This window comes from Schistocerca serialis, chromosome 3 (assembly GCF_023864345.2).
Source record: "Schistocerca serialis cubense isolate TAMUIC-IGC-003099 chromosome 3, iqSchSeri2.2, whole genome shotgun sequence".
NCBI lineage: Eukaryota > Metazoa > Arthropoda > Insecta > Orthoptera > Acrididae > Schistocerca > Schistocerca serialis.
In genome coordinates, this window is record NC_064640.1 from 312,552,456 (window position 1) to 312,567,166 (window position 14,711).

Consider the following 14,711-nt stretch of genomic DNA (forward strand, 5'->3'; position numbering starts at 1 on the left):
CCCACTTACAACGTGGAATCACTTCTTGTCCGGCACACTGATGCTTTCCCTGCACAGCAGTTGCTGATTCTGCCCTTGTTCCTGCTGGAATAACTAACGTTGGTAGACGGACACGATGTTAGCTAGAAACATTTGCGATAAGGTCAATTGGTAACCGTCTTAGAACTCTTCTAATTAGTCATTATCAATGAATTGTGAACTCTGAGCCAAAGAATGCAGTAGCAAGCACCTCAGAAACATACAAATTAATAAATAATCTAATTTGGCATCTTGAAGTAACTTAGGTCTTGGAGCACGAGCTATAATCACAAAGGAACTGTTTTTGGAAATAATATACTACAACTAGACCGAAGCTTTAATTGTTGATTTCTATCAACAATGTTCCCGTGTGACATACATTTACAGGTTTTATAGAGTTTCTTGCACAGGGTCGCATTTATTCTGTTTTTGGCTGTCAATGAGCATACCAAAATTTCATCCCGTTTCATATTGGCTAGAAACATGTTGCATAAGTTCATTTGACAAATAAACAGTAACCAAAGTAACGTTTGTTCATACCTTCTAAGGGCACGGAAGAAATATAATTTGTTGCAAGCTATTTTCCGTGGCGGACGTAACAAGAGGGAATCAAAGTTTCTTCAGTAATACGATCCGCCAGATACTAAATTATCAGCCAGTATGCAGCAAAATGTTGTGGGCAATTTGCTATGTTCAGAAAAAATGCGAATCAGGTTACAATCGTTTTTATATATAAACAAAATTGTGGACACGGTATCAAGAGTTTTCTTTTTGTTTTTTTAAGCAGTAACTACCAATTATTAAACATGACCTGGTCGCCTATCGTTCCGCGTAGTGCGCTAGTTTGAGAGAGAGTTGTGAGTCGGATTGAATCCATAAACCTGGCAAACAACAGATGGTCTGTGATGCAAACCCGATGCCGGAGTGGCCGAGCGGTTCTTGGCGCTACAGTCTGGAACCGCGCGACCGCTACGGTCGCAGGTTCGAATCCTGCCTCGGGCATGGATGTATGTGATGTCCTTAGGTTAGTTAGGTTTAAGTAGTTCTAAGTTCTAGGGGACTGATGACCACAGCAGTTAAGTCCCATAGTGCTCAGAGCCATTTTTTTTTTGCAAACCCGAGAGCAGTTCCAGACGGCTTTCCCACATCCACCTAGCTTATTTCTTGTTTTTCTGCTTCATACTCACAAGTAAAAAAAAAAAAATTAAAATACACAAAACAACATTTACACGTTGGCGGACATACACTGTCTGATCGAAAGTATCCGGACAGCTATTAGCGGACATTAATATGGGATGAGTCCACTCTTTCCCTTAATGACGGCTTCAACTCTGCTGTGGACACTTTCATTGAGGTGTCTGAATGTCTGTAGACGAATGGTCGCCCATTCTTCCTCAAGAGCCAAGCCAGAGAAATAAGTGATGTTGAACGCTGGAGTCCTTAGTGAAACTGACATTCTAACTCATCCCAAACGTGTTTCATGGGGCTTAAGTCAGGACTCTGTGCAGGTCAGTCCATTTCAGGAATGTTATTATCCACAAACCAGTGCCTCACCGAAGCTGTTTTGCGACAGGGTGCATTCTCATGCTGATACAAACAATCATAGTCTCCGAACTGTTCCTCTACTATACGTGGCACACAATGCTGTAAAATGTGTTAATATACTTCCACTATGGTTCCTTAAGCGAAATCAGGAGATTGCACCCAAGCCACGAAAAACTCTTCCCTACCTAACACCACCTCTCCCGCACTTCACTGTTGGCACTACATATGACGGCAGGTAACGTTATACAGGCATACGCTAAACCCAAACCTTTCCATCGGATTGCAATACGATAAGCGTGATTCACCACTCCAAATCACTCGTTTCCAGTAATCCACTGTCCTGTAGCGTCGTTGTTTGCACCATTTCAAGCGTCGCTTAGCATTGAATACATAAATGTATGGCTTACGAAGAGCTGCTCTGCGATTGTACCATATTCTATCGAATTCCCTGTGCACAATCACTGCGCTCACTTTGGAATTCACAAGTGATTCCTTCCGCTGATTTCATGAGATTTTTTGCAATCAACCTCTGCAATGTTCGACGATCCCTGTTCATCTGTGCACGGGGCCTGCCTGGTCTTGGTTTAGCCGTGAACGTTCCTTCGCGTTTCCACTTCACAGTCACATCACCAACAGTCGAATTGGGCAGTTTTAGAAGGGTTGAGATGTCCCTCAGGTGACATCCAACGACTAGTCCACGTTCGAAGTCACTGAGCTCTCCTGACCCACCTATTCTGCCGTTACTGCTTAAGGCCGGTATTACACTATCAAATTTCTTTGTCAAAGATTTGATCAAAGATGCGATCAAATATTCGTCAAATATATTTGACAAAGATCTTTGACGTGGGGCAAAAAGGAGTATTACACTGTCATCATATTTTTCGTCAAAGTTCAAGATGGCTCACAACAACAACTTGTTATTGACCGCAGCTGTTGCATGTACGACAATTGCACTGTGTGCACATGCAGAAGAGAAGCGGGGGGAAAAAAGGAAACGTACCTGGGTGAAGCCGTGGGTTTTACAACGACGCGACAAAAGCATTCAATTATACTTGTTACGTGAGCTTATAGTGGAGGACGTTAAGTCGTACATCAGTTACTTATGAATGGATGAGCATACATTTCTGAATGTGCTCGGTGAAGTGTATCCTCATATCACAAAGCACAATACTCACCCGATTCCTTGCTACAGGAGAGAGTTAGGTTAGGTTAGGTTAGGTTAGGTTAGGTTAGGTTAGGTCAGGTCTCCAATCTTCTTAATCTATTTTTGTATGCATGGTGGCTCACGTTGTAAAGCGCCTCATCAGCTTCATACAACTCTATTAATTTTGTAGTTATCGGTAACACCAATTGTATTTACCGGCAATATTTATAAAAACACTTCAGATGACAGAACGGTGCAGCGATGCTAGCGCTCCATGTGGTAATATGTCACATTGCAGTGAACAGAAGACAAGCGACTTCTTTGATCAAATCTACAGCGAAGTCGTAGATTTGATCAAATATTTGACGACATTTGACAAAGTTCCCTATTACACCATCAAATTTCTTTGACAAAGATATTTGACAAAGATATTGGACAAAGAAATTTGATAGTGTAATACTGGCCTTAGCTACTGACAGCGCAATACTAAAAATGGTTCAAATGGCTCTGAGCACTATGGGACTCAACTGCTGAGGTCATTAGTCCCCTAGAACTTAGAACTAGTTAAACCTAACTAACCTAAGGACATCACAAACATCCTTGCCCGAGGCAGGATTCGAACCTGCGACCATAGCAGTCTTGCGGTTCCAGACTGCAGCGCCTTTAACCGCACGGCCACTTCGGCCGGCCAGCGCAATACTCCCTGCCTCCTTTTATACCGGTGGGTCCGCCTCTTGTGGCATCCTGTGGTCAATTCCGAATTATTTTGGCGTGTCCGGATCCTTTTCATCAGACAGTATATAACTTAAACGACTTTTTCCTTTACTTTAGTTGAAGATGACGACTTTACGAAAGAAAGTGCGGTGAGATCACAAAAATAAAACTGCATCTATCGTGTGAGCACCGTCCGCAAAGTACTGAAGATCATAGCAAGGTACAGCAATATGCTGTAAACAACGAATAATTATGTTCGAACGCAGTTTTCTAGAGAGTTGGAAATCAAGTTTATAGCTAAAAATCGCTTTTGTCCCATTTCACAGTAGCTGTCAATGAAAACAGTACCATATGAACCATTATACATAGGAACCATTATACAGTGCTCAGATCACTATACAAAGCTTTCCATTGCAAGCGCTGTTGATCACTGCACTGAAGAACAAAAGAATAAATAAGTGTGGTTCATAGAACGTTCTGCGCTCGCTTAACAACTACAGAGTAAAAAAGGCTCATGGATGCAGCAGCTGTGAATCAGCTCCCTGCAATATATGAGGCACTTCTTAAGCTAGTACTACTCTTCGAGCTAGAACACGGAACGTTTTGCTTGTGGTAACTACAATATAACATATATGTAAGGGAGCGCAGTGGTTGTAGCATCGTCGGCAGCGAGACACTAATGAGGTACAGTTATTTTGAGAGCAGGGCCCTTAGCGAGCCCTCCAGCGCTGCCGGCTGTCTGCATCTGTCCCTCCGCACTCGCCATATCTGCCTCCATCCAGAGCACCCTGCGCGGCAACTGGATCACCAGATAACGATTCCCTAGTATACAGGATTACAATCTCGTGACTGCTGTCAGTTAGTGAGACTTGCTAATGCTCGTCTATGTTAACGAGTGTGTACTGCCACGTTTGACATGCTAATGTGGGATATATTTGTAACGACAGCCTCGTATCCTTTGGCCAGAGAGTAATCTGGGTTACTTTCTATGAAACATTTTGTGTGTGTAGGTCCTAAAATTCGAATACAGGGAAGTTCAGGATCTGCTGCCTGTATGTGCCCCTGACTTAGTTGCTGTATGTATAACATACCCACTGCAAAGGTTTGCGACCGAGCGAGATGGCACAACGGTAAATTGTAATCTGCAGGACGGCGGTTTGAAACCCTATCTGCCCATCAAGATTTAGGAATTCCGCGATTTCACGTAATAGCTTCAGGTGAATGTCGGGATGGTTTCTTTGAAAGGGAACGGCCTATCTCCATCCCCCTCCTGACCTCGTCTCTTAAACACTTAATATCTTTCTTCCTTCTTTCCAAAGGCTAGCGATTGTATCCCCAGCCTTTCGTGGAGGCTTTTCCTGCCAGTTGATAAAACGTTCGTGTCTGCAAGTTCTTTGCGTACGTGGTAAATACGAAGTTTTTTCGTTGTACGGATTCCTAGTTGAACTGTAGGTCCCCATTGCAACTGTTGCAAATCCACGGGACGTAACGGAATTACATCTATAATTTTTTCATGCCTAGCAAGACACTGTAATCTTTAAACCAACCTATGGGTTAGTGACTGGTTTATTGAAGAAGAGATGGATTAATGGGAACCAAACTCACACTTCAACGTTCCACTTAATATCTACGGAAATCACTTTAAAAGCAGTCCCAAAGTTATGAAAAGGTTTTTCAGGGACCGCTGCCAGTCACAAAATTTTGTTTACTTTCTTCAATGATTTAATGAAGCAGCATATTTCGAGGCCGAGTAAATATTAATGTTGTTCTTTACTGTCTTGACATGTGCTGTAGTCATGTTGTGGAGAAAGAGAACCTAGTAAGAGGAAATATTCACATCGTCTGGTGATCTGCTGCTCGTATAAAAACTTTAAATAATCACTCACTTAGTTCTTATGAATTGGCTGTCTTCTTGTGGCGTGTTCAGTTACCTCCGTTGCTATAACCACTTGCAAGTTTATGAACAGTGGTTAAAAAGATTCAGGGAGCGATAGCAACGGAGGTAACGGAACACACCACAAAAAGACTGCCATAACACATGAACTAAGTGAGTGATTATTTAAAATTTTTATATGAATAGCAGTTCAAACAAACGAAGTGAATATTCCGTCGTATATGGTTATCCTTCTCTTTCCCCACGGGATGGCCGCAGAACATGCCAAGACAGTAACGAACAACTGTAATATCTATGTGTTCTTCTTTTAAATGTTTTTGTAGTGCCATTTAAACATCAAATGAAGTTTGTACATCGAAATATGTTGCGTCATTAAACCATTAAAGTAAGTCAATAAAATTGGGCGACTGGTAGTGGTCTCTGAAAAACCTTTTCATATTTTTGAGACAGTGACGTTCGATTAACAGAGCTCTCAATAGTTCCAGCGCTTGTTATGCATCCGTTTCGATCTTTTTTGTTTTTTTACTTAAGATTCTACTAGTTTCTTTGCGGCCCTCTGCAGTCTAGAAAATAGGTGTAAACTGATTTAGCTGGTTCCTGCAATCACAACAACGAACAGTACAGAATAAACGTAATACTAAATTTGTACGTTGGTAGTTCCTTTTTTTTTTCCTTATAACGAGCCCATTTTCACTCTGAAGAAATGTACAAGCAGAAGCCTTTTTTATGCCAAAATTAGCATACATATTTCACAGAAAACATAGAGAAACCATGGTCAAGTAATTGTAATTCTCAATGTCACGTAGACCACCTGTGATCTGGAACAAGCTTGAGAATATTCTTACATTCCAAATAATTGTGAATAAAAGTATTTTTACAGCAACCTGTGCCCTCCAGTATCACGACAACTTCCACAAGGCAATACATTTGGTTGTTTCTCGCGAGATTCGGAACAGGTGGAGAATTCGAAAGCAGCGCCACTAGTTTTCTCTCTCCGAATTCAAAGGCGCGGCAGTGAAACGGTGGACCCGTAGCAAAACACTGCGGTTCTCATGTGGAGTGGCTCGAGGCCATCCTAGGCAAGTGCTGGGCGTGGGATTATACGAGTATTTTCACGTCCGAGTAACTGAGCCACCTTCGTCTAGTTCAGCTGTTGACGCGCGAAAAACTAACACGCAGGAACAAGTTTCCCTGCGACGCTGTCACATACGGTGCCGAACCGCGGCATTCCAGGTCAGCGACGGCCAATGACATGAGCAGACAACAGCGTCTCCTCTACACACATCCTCGCGCTGCAGTCCCGTTTGCTGCTAATTCGGACTTGTCAGGAAAGGCCCACCACCCACGTAGCTAGCGCAGCTCCGTCCAATTATATTACGTCCCAAGCCTACGCACATTTCCATCACTACAGTCATTATCTTGTCTCTCTGTAAACATTATAAAAAAGCTGGAAATAACTCTTATTATTTTGATATGTTATTTTCTAAAATAACTAACTATTACTAACTGTTACTGAAACAAAGGCTATTTAAAAGTGGAACTCTGTTATTAGGCTCACTTCAGTATTATTAGCTACAAATAATTCCGATGGCTATTATCTGTCATATGGTCGAAAGTTTTCGAACTTACGACATAAATTTACTGTTGATGGAGCACAACCTCGGAAACCAGTTCTAACCGGTAAATATATCCAAAAGTTATGCTAGCGGAGCTTTACTTTACGTAAACTGTTTTAACTGTCAAGTTGTCTTTGGCGTTCTCATAATGCTAGATTCAATGCAGCAGAGACGAATTCGGGGGGGGGGGGGGGGGGAGAGAAGGGGGGCGTGTTGGGGCTGCAGCTCCCCCCGCCCCCACTCCGCCCCAGACCTACAAATCTCGAAAGAGAAGAAAAAAATTCTTTGCAACATAGCTTTCAGATTTAAAAGTCTCGCCATTGTAGTTAGTATTATAATAGATTAAGAAAACATCCTCGTTTGCTCAATTTTGAGACGGCACGGTGATACAAAATTGCTATGTGCTCCGCCCCTCCGCGACCAAAATCCTGGATTCGGCTCTGCAATGCATCATTTTGAAAATAACATCACCCACAGATAGTTGTTACATCAACGAATTTTAAGAAACTCCTTAAACAGGTAATCAGAGTTTACTTCTGTTCATTTACATTTAAATTTCAACAAACGGTTTTACGTATGAGTTTGAGAACCAATACATTTTTTGGCATTATAGCGCGATATGTGTGCTTCATGAGCCTTTTAATTCAAATGTACGGCCGTGTTGTCTTTTGATGTGTTGCTTGCTATTTTCCTCCTTGTAAATACTGGGATGAAAGAAAGCGAAACAAGTCTGGTTTAAAAACTTGAAACCAAGATCAGTTAGTCTCTTATATACCATAAGTTATTTTCTTTAGGTGTTTGTACAGTAACTACAAGTTTGTTGCACATTTTCGAATGACTACCAAGAGAGACATGAGTAAAATATACAGTACTTTCAGATAAATAAGTAATTTCTAATCAAAATGACGCCGTCATTTTTTCAGGAACCCGAGGATGATAAATGGATTCCTCCCTTGATGAATATGAAACATAAGCGTGGCTCGAGAGTAGTGTCTGATTTTTAGGCGGTTTTCCAATATCATTAACACGCAAACGTCCCATTATTGTATCACAAACAATGGACAGATTAACGAAGCAAACGTGCAGCTGACAGATCACAGCAATGCAGAAACACTCACGCTTCAGTCAGAAGGTATTTTTATCAAATGAAACGAATTTTGTATTCTGTATCGCTTGGCGATATGAAACTCCGGTGCCATCTGCCCGCGGCTCCGGAACGCCGGATGCAAAGAACAGACGCACACAAATGCACACGCACGTACACACAACGCCGCATAATAACTTTTGTCGCTTTGTCCACAGGGTCACGGTCTGTTTCACAGCACAAAAGCCCAGCCGAGCGCAAACAACGGACTACGGGAAAATCCGACAACGGACGAAGTTCGCGCTCGCACTTCGCACACGAGGTGGTACCGCCCATACGAAACAGGGCTCGCCACAACTGCGAACTCCGGCACAGCCGACGCTGCACCTAATCGCTCCCACACACGGATACGATTGTCGTTTCTGCGCGATAGTACGTCTGCCGTTGGTCCCACACTTCTAGTTCCAGTCCAAAAGTGGTAATTCAGGACGATTAACAACTGGTAGGCAAGTCGTTAACAGCGTTAGCACGAGCAACAGAATGTGGAAAGTTGTAGACGGTTCGCTGAAATGACACAGGTGTAAGCCGGGCGCGGAGGTTCTGGTTTGTAGGAGGGGGTTGTTATTGTGTGTGGCAGGTGGTTAGTGGCGAGACAAAGGCCGGGCGCGCTGCGGTACTCACGGAGTGCAGGTAGGCCGGAGAGCGGCGCGCCACTGCTTTCTCTTCTCTCCTGTGTCTGCGCCTCCGCTGGCCGCCAGGTGGGGGGAGCGGCAGCGGGGAGCGAAGGCCAGCAGGTAGGCTGGCCGCCGTGGCCCACGCCGCGCGCCCACGGAGCACGCAGCATCCCCTGCCGCCGCTGCCTACTGCCCCTCTCCGGCTCCCATTACGCCTACCGCGCCTATCGCTCTGGCCAAACACCACGCCGTCACCATTTTAAAGCCTGCGACCGCTTCCCTTCCTGTGTAGGTGGCCCTGTTTGCTCTTTAACACGCAGACCTCGCCGAAGTCGTTACAGATGCAGCATTCCTTCGCAGTTTATTGCATCACGCTCCCACACAGGCTCAGATGTGTAAAGGAAATGCCGGGCTTCCAGTAGTTGGTGGGGATACTAAGAAACTGCGCTTTGTCTGCTATAGTCTGGTTAAAATTACACTACTGGCCATTAAAATTGCTACACCAACAAGAAATGCAGATGATAAACGGGTATTCATTGTACAAATATATTATACTAGAACTGACATGTGATTACATTTTCACGCAGTTTGGGTGCATAGATCCTGAGAAATCAGTACCCAGAATAACCACCTCTGGCCATAATAACGGCCTCGATACGCCTGGGCATTGAGTCAAACAGAGCTTGGATAGCGTGTACAGATACAGCTGCCCATGCAGCTTCAACACGATACCACAGTTCATCAAGAGTAGTGACTGGCGTATTGTGACAAGCCAGTTGCTCGGCCACCATTGACCAGACGTTTTCAGACGGTGAGAGATCTGGAGAATGTGCTGGCCAGGGCAGCAGTCGAACATTTTCTGTATCCAGAAAGGCCCATATAGGACCTGCAACATGCGGTCGTGCATTGTCCTGCTGAAATGTAGGGTTTCGCAGGGATCGAATGAAGGGTAGAGCCACGGATCGTAACACATCTGAAATGTAACGTCCACTGTTCAAAGTGCCGTCAATGCGAACGAGAGGTGACCGAGACGTCCAACCAATGGCACCCCATACCATCACGCCGGGTGATACGCCAGTATGTATGACGAATACACGCTTCCAATGTGCGTTTACCGTGATGTCGCCAAACACGGATGCGACCATCGTGATGCTGTAAACAGAACCTGGGTTCATCCGAAAAATTCGTGCACCCAGGTTCGTCGTTGAGTACACCATCGCAGGTGCTCCTGTCTGTGATGCAGCGTTAAGGGTAACCGCAGCCATGGTCTCAGAGCTGATAGTCCATGCTGCTGCAAACGTCGTCGAACTGTTCGTGCAGATGGTTGTTGTCTTGCAAACGTCCCCATCTATTGACTCAGGGATCGAGACGTGGCTGCACGATCAGTTACAGCCATGCGGATAAGATGCCTGTCATCTCGACTGCTAGTGATACGAGGCCGTTGGGATCCAGCACGGCGTTCCGTATTACCCTCCTGAACCCACAGATTCCATGTTCTGCTAACAGTCAAAATGGCTCTGAGCACTATGGGACTCAACTGCTGTGGTCATCAGTCCACTAGAACTTAGAACTACTTAAACCTAACTAACCGAAGGACATCACACACACCCATGCCCGAGGCAGGATTCGAACCTGCGACCGTAGCAGCAGCGCGGCTCCGGACTGGAGCGCCTAGAACCGCACGGCCACCGCGGCCTGCTGCTAACAGTCATTGGATCTCGACCAGCGCGAGTAGCAATGTCCCGATACGAAAAACCGCAATCGCGATAGGCTACAATCCGACTTTCATCAAAGTCGGAAACGTGATGGTACGCATTTCTCCTCCTTACACGAGGCACCACAACAACGTTTCACCGGGCAACGCCGGTCAACTGCTGTTTGTGTATGAGAAATCGGTTGGAAACTTTCCTCATGTCAGCACATTGTAGGTGTCGCTATCGGCGCCAACCTTGTGTGAATGCTCTGAATAGCTAATCATTTGCATATCACAGCATCTTCTTCCTGTCGTTTAAATTTCGCGTCTGTAGCACGTCATCTTCGTGGTGTAGCAATTTTAATGGCCAGTAGTGTATATAGAATGATAGTCTCATCTCAATGTAAAGTTGACTAGAAACTTCAATAGAGTTCTGATTTATGACCGAACTCGCACGGCGGCTCCCAATCCGCACTCCAGCATCCACCTTGAAGTAACCGGAAAGACCGCCCGAAAAACGAGCCACAGCGAGTACGTCCTCATCTAGTGACGCAGTCGCTGTGGTCGGTTTGGCTGCAAGCAGATCTCCACGGGCGTCGTGATGGCTGTCCGGGGGACTGCACCTCCACAGACATAAACTCAGGGTGCTGGACTGTCGGCGATGTCGGCGACGTCGTTCTCTGTCGGCATCACTCTGGGCGGCGCCACAGCGAAGGCGTGCTGGGCCTGTGGACAAAAATTCTGCAGCAGAATCACTGCTGTAAGAGAGCAACAGCTGGTTCCGGTGACGCCGATGGGGCCCAGAGGAACATTGAACGACGTAAGAGGAATGATCCAATACTTGTATGATGATACTGTACTTCTAACGCTGTTTCTTGCCAGAAATTTAAAAGAAAACTTCATCGCTCAGGCGAAACTTTGTCTGACCCGTGTTCACATGGCCGCGGAAGATGCAACAGGATAAGGTGTTGACGACAGTGTAATAATTCTTCTGGCGAGTTTCGGTCATGTGGCGAGGAGCGATAGGTGGAAAGAAAAGTCTTTAAGGCTTGCTTCAGGTGTGGGAGGAATAGACTTTCTCTACGTGACTTTTGAACGTTCAAATGAACGGTTCAGTTCCACCTTTGGACTGGGGGTGAAAAGGAGCAGCAGTTGAATGATGCGAATAATATGAATTGTGGTCCCTTGTCCGAGACAAGGATCTCAGGAAGACCTCCGAATAAAAAATGAAAGACAAAGCCGATACAGTACTATCAGTGGTGGTGGATAACATGGGGACTAAAAACGGAAATTTACTCTATGCATCGATCGCCAACAACCATCGCGTGTTCCAGAATGGACTTGTAAAATTGATGTGTACGCATTGTTACATTCTGGATATACGTGCCACTGAAAAAAGTGTTGTGGTGGTGCTGATTGATGCTATGCACAAACATGGCAATGACAAGTCATTTGTTGAATTTGGGCGTCTGTGCCATGACAAGTACAATGAAGTTGGGTGAGATGCCTTGGCTAAACTACGCCCCGTGACCTTGACGAAACTTTCTTCTGGAGGAGTGAGGAACCGCGACCTGTGCATCATTCTCTGTACACAATAGCAGGTACCTCGCCGCGCAGATAGCTCGTGACGATGCGAAAAGTAGTGAGACGCCACAGGATGGGGAATTTATTTCAAACCATGTGGCCACACATAATGGACGTATTGAAAAACTACCTGAAAAGCTCGGTCAAAAGCAGTTTATGCAGTAATATGTCGAAAATCGAGAGAAAAATTTTGAAGAATTTCAAAATCTGGTGTCTCGATTTGACAACATGATTCCTCAGATGAACCAGACGGTGCGTCGGTACCGACTGGTAACCGAGACCGAAGCAGCAAGTCAGCATTCAGATGCTCTGTGGTTGGTATGTAGAACAAGTGATGGTGATAATCAGACATCACCAGAGCTCAATGTTGCAGTTTTTACACTGTCCATGGTAGGACAGACTTGGAGTGATTGAACAAAGAATTAATAATCAAATAGATATTTCGACCGTACAAATATTGGTGGAATTTGGTAGCATCATGGGCAATGGTGAGTGCCTCTTTTTCAAGTTGACTATAATTGCACAGCACTTTGTTGAGAGTTTTTGAGGGAAAAGTAAAGGGCCTATCAGAAGAACCAATTCTATGGGAGAGCACAGCTCTATTACCAAAAGAACATGCATCAACATCTAAGACAACAGGCTTAGCTAGATCAAAATGAATCAGACGACAGCATAACAATGCATCCTTTAACCGTTGAATTACATCCTAACACTCTTGGAACCACACAAAAGGAACATCTTTCGGGCACAACTGGTTCAGCGGAGCAGCAATTTGTGCAATGTATCTAATAATCATAATGTGATACGTGAGCTTCCTCATGACTGCCTGTAGTCCCTTGATGTTACGGAGATCTTTAATCACAGACAAGTGCAAAGAAGCAGAGTGAATAACCTGAGCGTTTATGACGTGTTCCAAAATATTCAAATTCTTCATGGAGTAAGAAGCACTTTTCTTTGTCACACTTTAAGCCAGCCGCAGCAGGAACTTTAAACAAACTTCCTGAATTTACCAAATGGTCAGCAGACATACGACCCACGAAAATAATATAGTGCAAAAGGTTTGTACATGACGGGACTGTAGGTGTAAATAGTTCCAGGAAACTTTGAAAAATAACAGGAACTGAAGCACTTCTGATCTGTGTGTAGTCTTTGAAACTCGAACAAACTCAGGTCAGTATTGATCACAACATATAGCTTGGACTGCTCGTTCAGAGGTAATTGTAAATATACCTCACATACATTAGTCTTGGTAGAGAATCTGTCTTGTCCCAATCTGTCCATTAGTTCCTCTGGTCGTGGGAGAGGAAATGAATCGTCAACAGTTTGTGGGTTTCCTGTTGCTTTGAAATCGGAACACAGGTATGAACTCTGGTGGCTTTTTGAATATTGCCATGGGGGAAGCCCACTGACTTGCAGAAATGGGATGTACCACCCAATTATCTTTCCATCGTTGCAGTTCCTGGGCAATCTACTCATGTACTGCATGGGCGACAGGCCGAGCACGATAAAATCATAATTGCGCATTATCTTTAACAGTAACCTCTGGCGTCAAAATCTTTATCCCGTCCTAAGCCTGGTTCAAAAGGTTTACAGTGTTTATTGCACAAGTCAGAAACATTAGTATGAGGCACTGAGACACTAATTTTTAACACTTTGTCTTGTATGCACATGCTGAACAAATCAAACAAATGTACACCAAAAATGTTTGCACTGATTCTAGGACACAGAACATGAAATGAAACAATTTGTAACGTCACGAAAAGTTGCTGGCAAGCTGCACACGCTAAGTACTGGACTTTCGTGTCCGTTATATACAGACAAAACAGAAGTAGGTGTCTGCAGCCAGGGCCTACCGATTACTTCATAGGTGCCTTTATTCATTAGTGAAATAGACGTACCTGATTCTCACTGAAATTTGATTGTCTTTTGAGCCACTCTTAATTGGACAAAAAGTTTGTTCTCCTGTCTGTGGACTACAGCAGAAGGTTTCTGCGATGCGAAAATGCGAGCCTTCGGTGGCACCGGCTGTAATAACTGTACTTACACGACATTCATATCCTAAATGATACGCTGAAGCCGCGAACTAGACCGTGCCTAACCTGGCTGTCTTATAAACAGACAGTCTGTATATGACTTTGCTTACCACACAGGAAACACTTTGCATCACGACAAGGACAAGCTACTCTAACATGATTTGAAAAACACTGAGGACAAGAATTCCTAACCTTATTCTGATGTACGCCTCGTGTACCATGTGAGTGAAAAGTTTTACCTTTACGTTTACGCCGGCCGATGTGGCCGAGCGGCTCTAGGCGCTACACTCTGGAACATCCTGCCTCGGGCATGGGTGTGTGTGATGTCCTTAGGTTAGTTAGGTTTAAGTAGTTCTAAGTTCTAGGGGACTGATGACCTCAGAAGTTAAGTCCCATAGTGCTCAGAGCCATTTGAACCATTTGCGTTTACTTTTAATCTGAGCCCTTCTCTTGTCCACTTTAGCGTCAGCATGCACTTGAGACTGAATGTCTTGCGCATTATGAGATGTATCCTCGAAATCAACTTCAACTGTGTCTACAGTACTTTGAGACACTACAATTGACGAAGCTGTTTTCAGATGAGGATCTACATCTACATCTACATCCATACTTCGCAAGCCACCTGACGGTGTGTGGCGGAGGGTACCTTAAGTATCTCTATCGGTTCTCCCTTCTATTCCAGTTTCGTATTGTTCGTGGAAAGAAAGATTGT

The 14,711-nt window shown here is 44.4% G+C and overlaps 1 protein-coding gene across 1 annotated transcript in view; it reads right to left on the bottom strand.

Annotated features, from left to right (window-relative positions):
• The window catches only part of LOC126470118 (KN motif and ankyrin repeat domain-containing protein 3), a 400,202-nt gene extending 391,470 nt beyond the window's left edge, over window positions 1-8,732 (bottom strand). Inside the window, exon 1 of the mRNA XM_050097722.1 lies at window positions 8,697-8,732. The gene's annotated coding sequence lies outside the window, so the exon portion shown is untranslated. The remainder of the gene's footprint in view (window positions 1-8,696) is intronic.
• Window positions 8,733-14,711: the final 5,979 nt, after the last annotated feature.